Here is a 9,805-nt window from a genome sequence, read left to right on the forward strand (position 1 = left end):
ATTTGAGGGGACCGCTTAACTGATGGTTTCTGGGGTGGTGGTAAAACCTATTTTGTAGCCTGTGTTGATCCTAAAGTTACCTTCTATAGGGGGTTTACATTTCTATATATTAGGACCCTAATACGGACTACATAGGATGGCTGAAGTTGTACGCCCCCCAGCATCCTATGATATTTGTACTACTGTTTTTTGTCAAAGATTCCAGTACTTTCTAATAAGCTACCGATGAACAATGGAATGGTAAATGAAATCAATGAGGTTCGTCTAACGTCTTTATCACTCATTTCTACTGTTTTGAAAGGTATTCTTTTTCCGATTCCCTTCTCAATTCTCACACGCTTCTACTGACTGTAAAAAGTTACTGAGTGATTAGCAACATTTGGTAATTCTGTTTATATATAGGCTTAGGGTGTGGTTCCCTCAGTCGTGTTTTTGGTCGAGTCTGTATTTGATAACTTGGATATACTGGTGGGAATTGATACGGTTGCTCCCCATTGGGTCTTATGCCGCCTTTTTACTAATTCTGGTGGTATATTTTTCTACACTATGAGCAAACATACTAGGGCCACGGACAGCTATGAATCAATATAAATCTGTAGTTCCGTCTAGGTACTTTACTATCACAGCGACAGTAAACCCAACCACTGCAGAAAATTACATTGATATGCTGAGTCTCTGGCTTTAACTAGCGGCAAGCATGTGACACAATGAAGTGGACATTTCGTGTTATTAGCGAGAGCTCAACGAAGTTACATCAGATTGCAGAGTACTGTTGTTGAACTGTAGGTAGTAGACAGAGTATCCGTTAATTTACTTGTTTCCAGATATAACTGCTCTGGTAAAAAATCCCAAATGTAGGATAAAGATGAAATTTACGAATACAAAATAATCTAAAGCAATAAGACTTTTTTACAAGTTTCGATAGTATTTTGATAATCTGTACACGACTGATCCTGATGGAATACGGCTCGTTAATCTTGAAGTTGGGCGTCTACTGAGTATTCCATTCGGTCCAGTATTATTCTTTGAAAACCTTTCGTGGTACTGATAGTGGTGTGATGATTCTGCAGTATTTATACTTGATGGAATCCCCTTTCTATAGTATATTGTTGAGGTCAGCGGAAGATGTGAGAATCAGGAGAGGAGCTAGCATAACTTCGGATCACAACCTCGTGGTTGCCAACGTGAAACTGAAGCTCAAGAAGTAAAGAAAAACTGAACAAAAAGCACCAAAATCGTTCATCATAAAACTGAAAAACCCATCGAATAACAGATAAATAATAACAAAAGGTTTCAAGACATACAGGATCTACTGAGAGAAGAAGAAACTACCATGGAGAACAAATAGAAAAGGGTCAATGAAGACTTAATTAAAACTGTATGCAAAACGTGGAGATGACGAGCATAAGTTCGGGAAAGCAGGCGAATAGTGTTTAGTAGAAGAGAGTGTGAACAAGTGGAGGTACGAGTCAGTGTACGGAGTGATTGTGGAAAGAGACATGTAGGTAGAAGGATGGGCGGATCAGTCGTAGACGACACCAGGAGGATGTGGCTGTTGAGATTAGGATGGATAGGTGAGTGGATGTCATGGGAGTGATTGGTTTAGAATGTGTGTGAGGAACGATGTAGTGTATCGACACGAGTATTGTGGTGTGTGTGTGTGTGTGCGAGAAGTTGGGAGAATGACTGATTGATTGATTGTTTGTTGGGTCGGTTGTTTTGTTTGTTTGTTGGTTGGTTGACTGATTGAGAGATGGAATAAAGGAATGAGTGAATGACTGTCGTGTGTGAGTGAGTGAGTTATTGTTAGTGATTGTTGCTAGTGGTTTGTGGTGATATGTGTGTGGTCGGCGAAATCGAGCAGAGTGGCGCAGTGGAAGCGTGCTGGGCCCATAACCCAGAGGTCTGTGGATCGAAACCACGCTCTGCTAACGGATTTTGACAGCCATCCCTTCACACTGTCCACTCTGCCGACACAAATACACACCACTGCTCACGATCACACAACCAATCATCTCTCACCACGCTCAACATCCGCCTCAACCACTGCAACTTGACGACTGTGTTATCTGTCGACCGGTCGGTCAGGTACACACTGTGTACGCATCATCCACGTCACCAGTCCGCACCAACTTGTCACACTGTTTTCACATGGACACTGTGTCCGCTGTTCACTTCACATTTGTCTCGATCCACACTGACAATCAGACTGATGTGTGCATATCGACCTCTTGCTCACAGGTGGATGTGTGCAGCATCGTCGCACACGTGCATTGCTGCTCATCAGTCGTTATCGACTCCGTCTCTAAGACACATCTTTCACAAGATTCCACCACACCAACAGTATTTGTATTTGTAGTGGTATTGTTGTTGCATTGGTTGTCTTCACGAGGAGTATCAATGAATGTGAGAACAGTGTCCGTATTCACTGAGAAGTGATCAATCCGACTACTACAATACTCCTATCAACATGGATGACTCACATGGACTGTATGATCAGACGACAATTGTTAATTTTTGTGTCTGATCAGAGATTGAATGAGGCGAGGATAGACAGTGTGTCACGCAAGCATTTGTGTGGTGTGTGTGCGCGTGTATGTGAGCGAGAGAGAAGGTGAGAGTGAGTGAGTGAGTGAGTGAGTGAGTGCGATTGGTGTTGATGACGCTCGAGGGAATGAATGAGGCAGTCTGACCGGGTGGGATGATAGAGATGACATAGGTGGAGTGTCGGGAAGCCAAGGAGCTGAGAACGAGAATGTGGGGGAATGCGTCTGTCAGATTGCATGCGACGGACAGGTACATTGATGGAATGCAGTCCACGAGAACACAGTGAACAGAAGAGGTGTTGAGAGAGATGAGCAGGAGCGATGTGGAGTGTTGAGCAACGAAGGTGAATAGTGTTTAGTAGAAGAGAGTGTGAACAAGTGGAGGTACGAGTCAGTGTACGGAGTGATTGTGGAAAGAGACATGTAGGTAGAAGGATGGGCGGATCAGTCGTAGACGACACCAGGAGGATGTGGCTGTTGAGATTAGGATGGATAGGCGAGTGGATGTCATGGGAGTGATTGGTTTAGAATGTGTGTGAGGAACGATGTAGTGTATCGACACGAGTATTGTGGTGTGTGTGTGTGTGTGCGAGAAGTTGGGAGAATGACTGATTGATTGATTGTTTGTTGGGTCGGTTGTTTTGTTTGTTTGTTGGTTGGTTGACTGATTGAGAGATGGAATAAAGGAATGAGTGAATGACTGTCGTGTGTGAGTGAGTGAGTTATTGTTAGTGATTGTTGCTAGTGGTTTGTGGTGATATGTGTGTGGTCGGCGAAATCGAGCAGAGTGGCGCAGTGGAAGCGTGCTGAGCCCATAACCCAGAGGTCTGTGGATCGAAACCACGCTCTGCTAACGGATTTTGACAGCCATCCCTTCACACTGTCCACTCTGCCGACACAAATACACACCACTGCTCACGATCACACAACCAATCATCTCTCACCACGCTCAACATCCGCCTCAACCACTGCAACTTGACGACTGTGTTATCTGTCGACCGGTCGGTCAGGTACACACTGTGTACGCATCATCCACGTCACCAGTCCGCACCAACTTGTCACACTGTTTTCACATGGACACTGTGTCCGCTGTTCACTTCACATTTGTCTCGATCCACACTGACAATCAGACTGATGTGTGCATATCGACCTCTTGCTCACAGGTGGATGTGTGCAGCATCGTCGCACACGTGCATTGCTGCTCATCAGTCGTTATCGACTCCGTCTCTAAGACACATCTTTCACAAGATTCCACCACACCAACAGTATTTGTATTTGTAGTGGTATTGTTGTTGCATTGGTTGTCTTCACGAGGAGTATCAATGAATGTGAGAACAGTGTCCGTATTCACTGAGAAGTGATCAATCCGACTACTACAATACTCCTATCAACATGGATGACTCACATGGACTGTATGATCAGACGACAATTGTTAATTTTTGTGTCTGATCAGAGATTGAATGAGGCGAGGATAGACAGTGTGTCACGCAAGCATTTGTGTGGTGTGTGTGCGCGTGTATGTGAGCGAGAGAGAAGGTGAGAGTGAGTGAGTGAGTGAGTGAGTGCGATTGGTGTTGATGACGCTCGAGGGAATGAATGAGGCAGTCTGACCGGGTGGGATGATAGAGATGACATAGGTGGAGTGTCGGGAAGCCAAGGAGCTGAGAACGAGAATGTGGGGGAATGCGTCTGTCAGATTGCATGCGACGGACAGGTACATTGATGGAATGCAGTCCACGAGAACACAGTGAACAGAAGAGGTGTTGAGAGAGATGAGCAGGAGCGATGTGGAGTGTTGAGCAACGAAGGTGAATAGTGTTTAGTAGAAGAGAGTGTGAACAAGTGGAGGTACGAGTCAGTGTACGGAGTGATTGTGGAAAGAGACATGTAGGTAGAAGGATGGGCGGATCAGTCGTAGACGACACCAAGAGGATGTGGCTGTTGAGATTAGGATGGATAGGCGAGTGGATGTCATGGGAGTGATTGGTTTAGAATGTGTGTGAGGAACGATGTAGTGTATCGACACGAGTATTGTGGTGTGTGTGTGTGCGTGTGTGTGTGCGAGAAGTTGGGAGAATGACTGATTGATTGATTGTTTGTTGGGTTGGTTGTTTTGTTTGTTTGTTGGTTGGTTGACTGATTGAGAGATGGAATAAAGGAATGAGTGAATGACTGTCGTGTGTGAGTGAGTGAGTTATTGTTAGTGATTGTTGCTAGTGGTTTGTGGTGATATGTGTGTGGTCGGCGAAATCGAGCAGAGTGGCGCAGTGGAAGCGTGCTGGGCCCATAACCCAGAGGTCCGTGGATCGAAACCACGCTCTGCTAACGGATTTTGACAGCCATCCCTTCACACTGTCCACTCTGCCGACACAAATACACACCACTGCTCACGATCACACAACCAATCATCTCTCACCACGCTCAACATCCGCCTCAACCACTGCAACTTGACGACTGTGTTATCTGTCGACCGGTCGGTCAGGTACACACTGTGTACGCATCATCCACGTCACCAGTCCGCACCAACTTGTCACACTGTTTTCACATGGACACTGTGTCCGCTGTTCACTTCACATTTGTCTCGATCCACACTGACAATCAGACTGATGTGTGCATATCGACCTCTTGCTCACAGGTGGATGTGTGCAGCATCGTCGCACACGTGCATTGCTGCTCATCAGTCGTTATCGACTCCGTCTCTAAGACACATCTTTCACAAGATTCCACCACACCAACAGTATTTGTATTTGTAGTGGTATTGTTGTTGCATTGGTTGTCTTCACGAGGAGTATCAATGAATGTGAGAACAGTGTCCGTATTCACTGAGAAGTGATCAATCCGACTACTACAATACTCCTATCAACATGGATGACTCACATGGACTGTATGATCAGACGACAATTGTTAATTTTTGTGTCTGATCAGAGATTGAATGAGGCGAGGATAGACAGTGTGTCACGCAAGCATTTGTGTGGTGTGTGTGCGCGTGTATGTGAGCGAGAGAGAAGGTGAGAGTGAGTGAGTGAGTGAGTGAGTGCGATTGGTGTTGATGACGCTCGAGGGAATGAATGAGGCAGTCTGACCGGGTGGGATGATAGAGATGACATAGGTGGAGTGTCGGGAAGCCAAGGAGCTGAGAACGAGAATGTGGGGGAATGCGTCTGTCAGATTGCATGCGACGGACAGGTACATTGATGGAATGCAGTCCACGAGAACACAGTGAACAGAAGAGGTGTTGAGAGAGATGAGCAGGAGCGATGTGGAGTGTTGAGCAACGAAGGTGAATAGTGTTTAGTAGAAGAGAGTGTGAACAAGTGGAGGTACGAGTCAGTGTACGGAGTGATTGTGGAAAGAGACATGTAGGTAGAAGGATGGGCGGATCAGTCGTAGACGACACCAGGAGGATGTGGCTGTTGAGATTAGGATGGATAGGCGAGTGGATGTCATGGGAGTGATTGGTTTAGAATGTGTGTGAGGAACGATGTAGTGTATCGACACGAGTATTGTGGTGTGTGTGTGTGTGTGTGCGAGAAGTTGGGAGAATGACTGATTGATTGATTGTTTGTTGGGTTGGTTGTTTTGTTTGTTTGTTGGTTGGTTGACTGATTGAGAGATGGAATAAAGGAATGAGTGAATGACTGTCGTGTGTGAGTGAGTGAGTTATTGTTAGTGATTGTTGCTAGTGGTTTGTGGTGATATGTGTGTGATCGGCGAAATCGAGCAGAGTGGCGCAGTGGAAGCGTGCTGGGCCCATAACCCAGAGGTCCGTGGATCGAAACCACGCTCTGCTAACGGATTTTGACAGCCATCCCTTCACACTGTCCACTCTGCCGACACAAATACACACCACTGCTCACGATCACACAACCAATCATCTCTCACCACGCTCAACATCCGCCTCAACCACTGCAACTTGACGACTGTGTTATCTGTCGACCGGTCGGTCAGGTACACACTGTGTACGCATCATCCACGTCACCAGTCCGCACCAACTTGTCACACTGTTTTCACATGGACACTGTGTCCGCTGCTCACTTCACATTTGTCTCGATCCACACTGACAATCAGACTGATGTGTGCATATCGACCTCTTGCTCACAGGTGGATGTGTGCAGCATCGTCGCACACGTGCATTGCTGCTCATCAGTCGTTATCGACTCCGTCTCTAAGACACATCTTTCACAAGATTCCACCACACCAACAGTATTTGTATTTGTAGTGGTATTGTTGTTGCATTGGTTGTCTTCACGAGGAGTATCAATGAATGTGAGAACAGTGTCCGTATTCACTGAGAAGTGATCAATCCGACTACTACAATACTCCTATCAACATGGATGACTCACATGGACTGTATGATCAGACGACAATTGTTAATTTTTGTGTCTGATCAGAGATTGAATGAGGCGAGGATAGACAGTGTGTCACGCAAGCATTTGTGTGGTGTGTGTGCGCGTGTATGTGAGCGAGAGAGAAGGTGAGAGTGAGTGAGTGAGTGAGTGAGTGCGATTGGTGTTGATGACGCTCGAGGGAATGAATGAGGCAGTCTGACCGGGTGGGATGATAGAGATGACATAGGTGGAGTGTCGGGAAGCCAAGGAGCTGAGAACGAGAATGTGGGGGAATGCGTCTGTCAGATTGCATGCGACGGACAGGTACATTGATGGAATGCAGTCCACGAGAACACAGTGAACAGAAGAGGTGTTGAGAGAGATGAGCAGGAGCGATGTGGAGTGTTGAGCAACGAAGGTGAATAGTGTTTAGTAGAAGAGAGTGTGAACAAGTGGAGGTACGAGTCAGTGTACGGAGTGATTGTGGAAAGAGACATGTAGGTAGAAGGATGGGCGGATCAGTCGTAGACGACACCAGGAGGATGTGGCTGTTGAGATTAGGATGGATAGGCGAGTGGATGTCATGGGAGTGATTGGTTTAGAATGTGTGTGAGGAACGATGTAGTGTATCGACACGAGTATTGTGGTGTGTGTGTGTGTGTGTGTGCGAGAAGTTGGGAGAATGACTGATTGATTGATTGTTTGTTGGGTCGGTTGTTTTGTTTGTTTGTTGGTTGGTTGACTGATTGAGAGATGGAATAAAGGAATGAGTGAATGACTGTCGTGTGTGAGTGAGTGAGTTATTGTTAGTGATTGTTGCTAGTGGTTTGTGGTGATATGTGTGTGGTCGGCGAAATCGAGCAGAGTGGCGCAGTGGAAGCGTGCTGGGCCCATAACCCAGAGGTCCGTGGATCGAAACCACGCTCTGCTAACGGATTTTGACAGCCATCCCTTCACACTGTCCACTCTGCCGACACAAATACACACCACTGCTCACGATCACACAACCAATCATCTCTCACCACGCTCAACATCCGCCTCAACCACTGCAACTTGACGACTGTGTTATCTGTCGACCGGTCGGTCAGGTACACACTGTGTACGCATCATCCACGTCACCAGTCCGCACCAACTTGTCACACTGTTTTCACATGGACACTGTGTCCGCTGTTCACTTCACATTTGTTTCGATCCACACTGACAATCAGACTGATGTGTGCATATCGACCTCTTGCTCACAGGTGGATGTGTGCAGCATCGTCGCACACGTGCATTGCTGCTCATCAGTCGTTATCGACTCCGTCTCTAAGACACATCTTTCACAAGATTCCACCACACCAACAGTATTTGTATTTGTAGTGGTATTGTTGTTGCATTGGTTGTCTTCACGAGGAGTATCAATGAATGTGAGAACAGTGTCCATATTCACTGAGAAGTGATCAATCCGACTACTACAATACTCCTATCAACATGGATGACTCACATGGACTGTATGATCAGACGACAATTGTTAATTTTTGTGTCTGATCAGAGATTGAATGAGGCGAGGATAGACAGTGTGTCACGCAAGCATTTGTGTGGTGTGTGTGCGCGTGTATGTGAGCGAGAGAGAAGGTGAGAGTGAGTGAGTGAGTGAGTGAGTGAGTGCGATTGGTGTTGATGACGCTCGAGGGAATGAATGAGGCAGTCTGACCGGGTGGGATGATAGAGATGACATAGGTGGAGTGTCGGGAAGCCAAGGAGCTGAGAACGAGAATGTGGGGGAATGCGTCTGTCAGATTGCATGCGACGGACAGGTACATTGATGGAATGCAGTCCACGAGAACACAGTGAACAGAAGAGGTGTTGAGAGAGATGAGCAGGAGCGATGTGGAGTGTTGAGCAACGAAGATGAATAGTGTTTAGTAGAAGAGAGTGTGAACAAGTGGAGGTACGAGTCAGTGTACGGAGTGATTGTGGAAAGAGACATGTAGGTAGAAGGATGGGCGGATCAGTCGTAGACGACACCAAGAGGATGTGGCTGTTGAGATTAGGATGGATAGGCGAGTGGATGTCATGGGAGTGATTGGTTTAGAATGTGTGTGAGGAACGATGTAGTGTATCGACACGAGTATTGTGGTGTGTGTGTGTGCGTGTGTGTGTGCGAGAAGTTGGGAGAATGACTGATTGATTGATTGTTTGTTGGGTTGGTTGTTTTGTTTGTTTGTTGGTTGGTTGACTGATTGAGAGATGGAATAAAGGAATGAGTGAATGACTGTCGTGTGTGAGTGAGTGAGTTATTGTTAGTGATTGTTGCTAGTGGTTTGTGGTGATATGTGTGTGGTCGGCGAAATCGAGCAGAGTGGCGCAGTGGGAGTGTGCTGGGCCCATAACCCAGAGGTCCGTGGATCGAAACCACGCTCTGCCAACGGATTTTGACAGCCATCCCTTCACACTGTCCACTCTGCCGACACAAATACACACCACTGCTCACGATCACACAACCAATCATCTCTCACCACGCTCAACATCCGCCTCAACCACTGCAACTTGACGACTGTGTTATCTGTCGACCGGTCGGTCAGGTACACACTGTGTACGCATCATCCACGTCACCAGTCCGCACCAACTTGACACACTGTTTTCACATGGACACTGTGTCCGCTGTTCACTTCACATTTGTCTCGATCCACACTGACAATCAGACTGATGTGTGCATATCGACCTCTTGCTCACAGGTGGATGTGTGCAGCATCGTCGCACACGTGCATTGCTGCTCATCAGTCGTTATCGACTCCGTCTCTAAGACACATCTTTCACAAGATTCCACCACACCAACAGTATTTGTATTTGTAGTGGTATTGTTGTTGCATTGGTTGTCTTCACGAGGAGTATCAATGAATGTGAGAACAGTGTCCGTATTCACTGAGAAGTGATCAATCCGACTACTAC

General features: G+C 46.5%; 2 non-coding genes across 2 annotated transcripts; both read left to right on the forward strand.

The window, feature by feature from the left end:
• The first annotated feature begins 1,859 nt into the window (after positions 1 to 1,859).
• On the forward strand, positions 1,860 to 1,930 carry Smp_tRNA_02293_Met_CAT.1.1. Its single transcript has one exon. It is a non-coding gene (tRNA).
• Positions 1,931 to 3,327: 1,397 nt separating this feature from the next.
• Positions 3,328 to 3,398, forward strand: Smp_tRNA_02404_Met_CAT.1.1. The gene has a single exon. It is a non-coding gene (tRNA).
• Positions 3,399 to 9,805: the final 6,407 nt, after the last annotated feature.

The sequence above is a fragment of the Schistosoma mansoni genome (assembly GCF_000237925.1).
Source record: "Schistosoma mansoni, WGS project CABG00000000 data, supercontig 0041, strain Puerto Rico, whole genome shotgun sequence".
In the NCBI taxonomy this organism is placed as follows: Eukaryota; Metazoa; Platyhelminthes; class Trematoda; order Strigeidida; family Schistosomatidae; genus Schistosoma; species Schistosoma mansoni.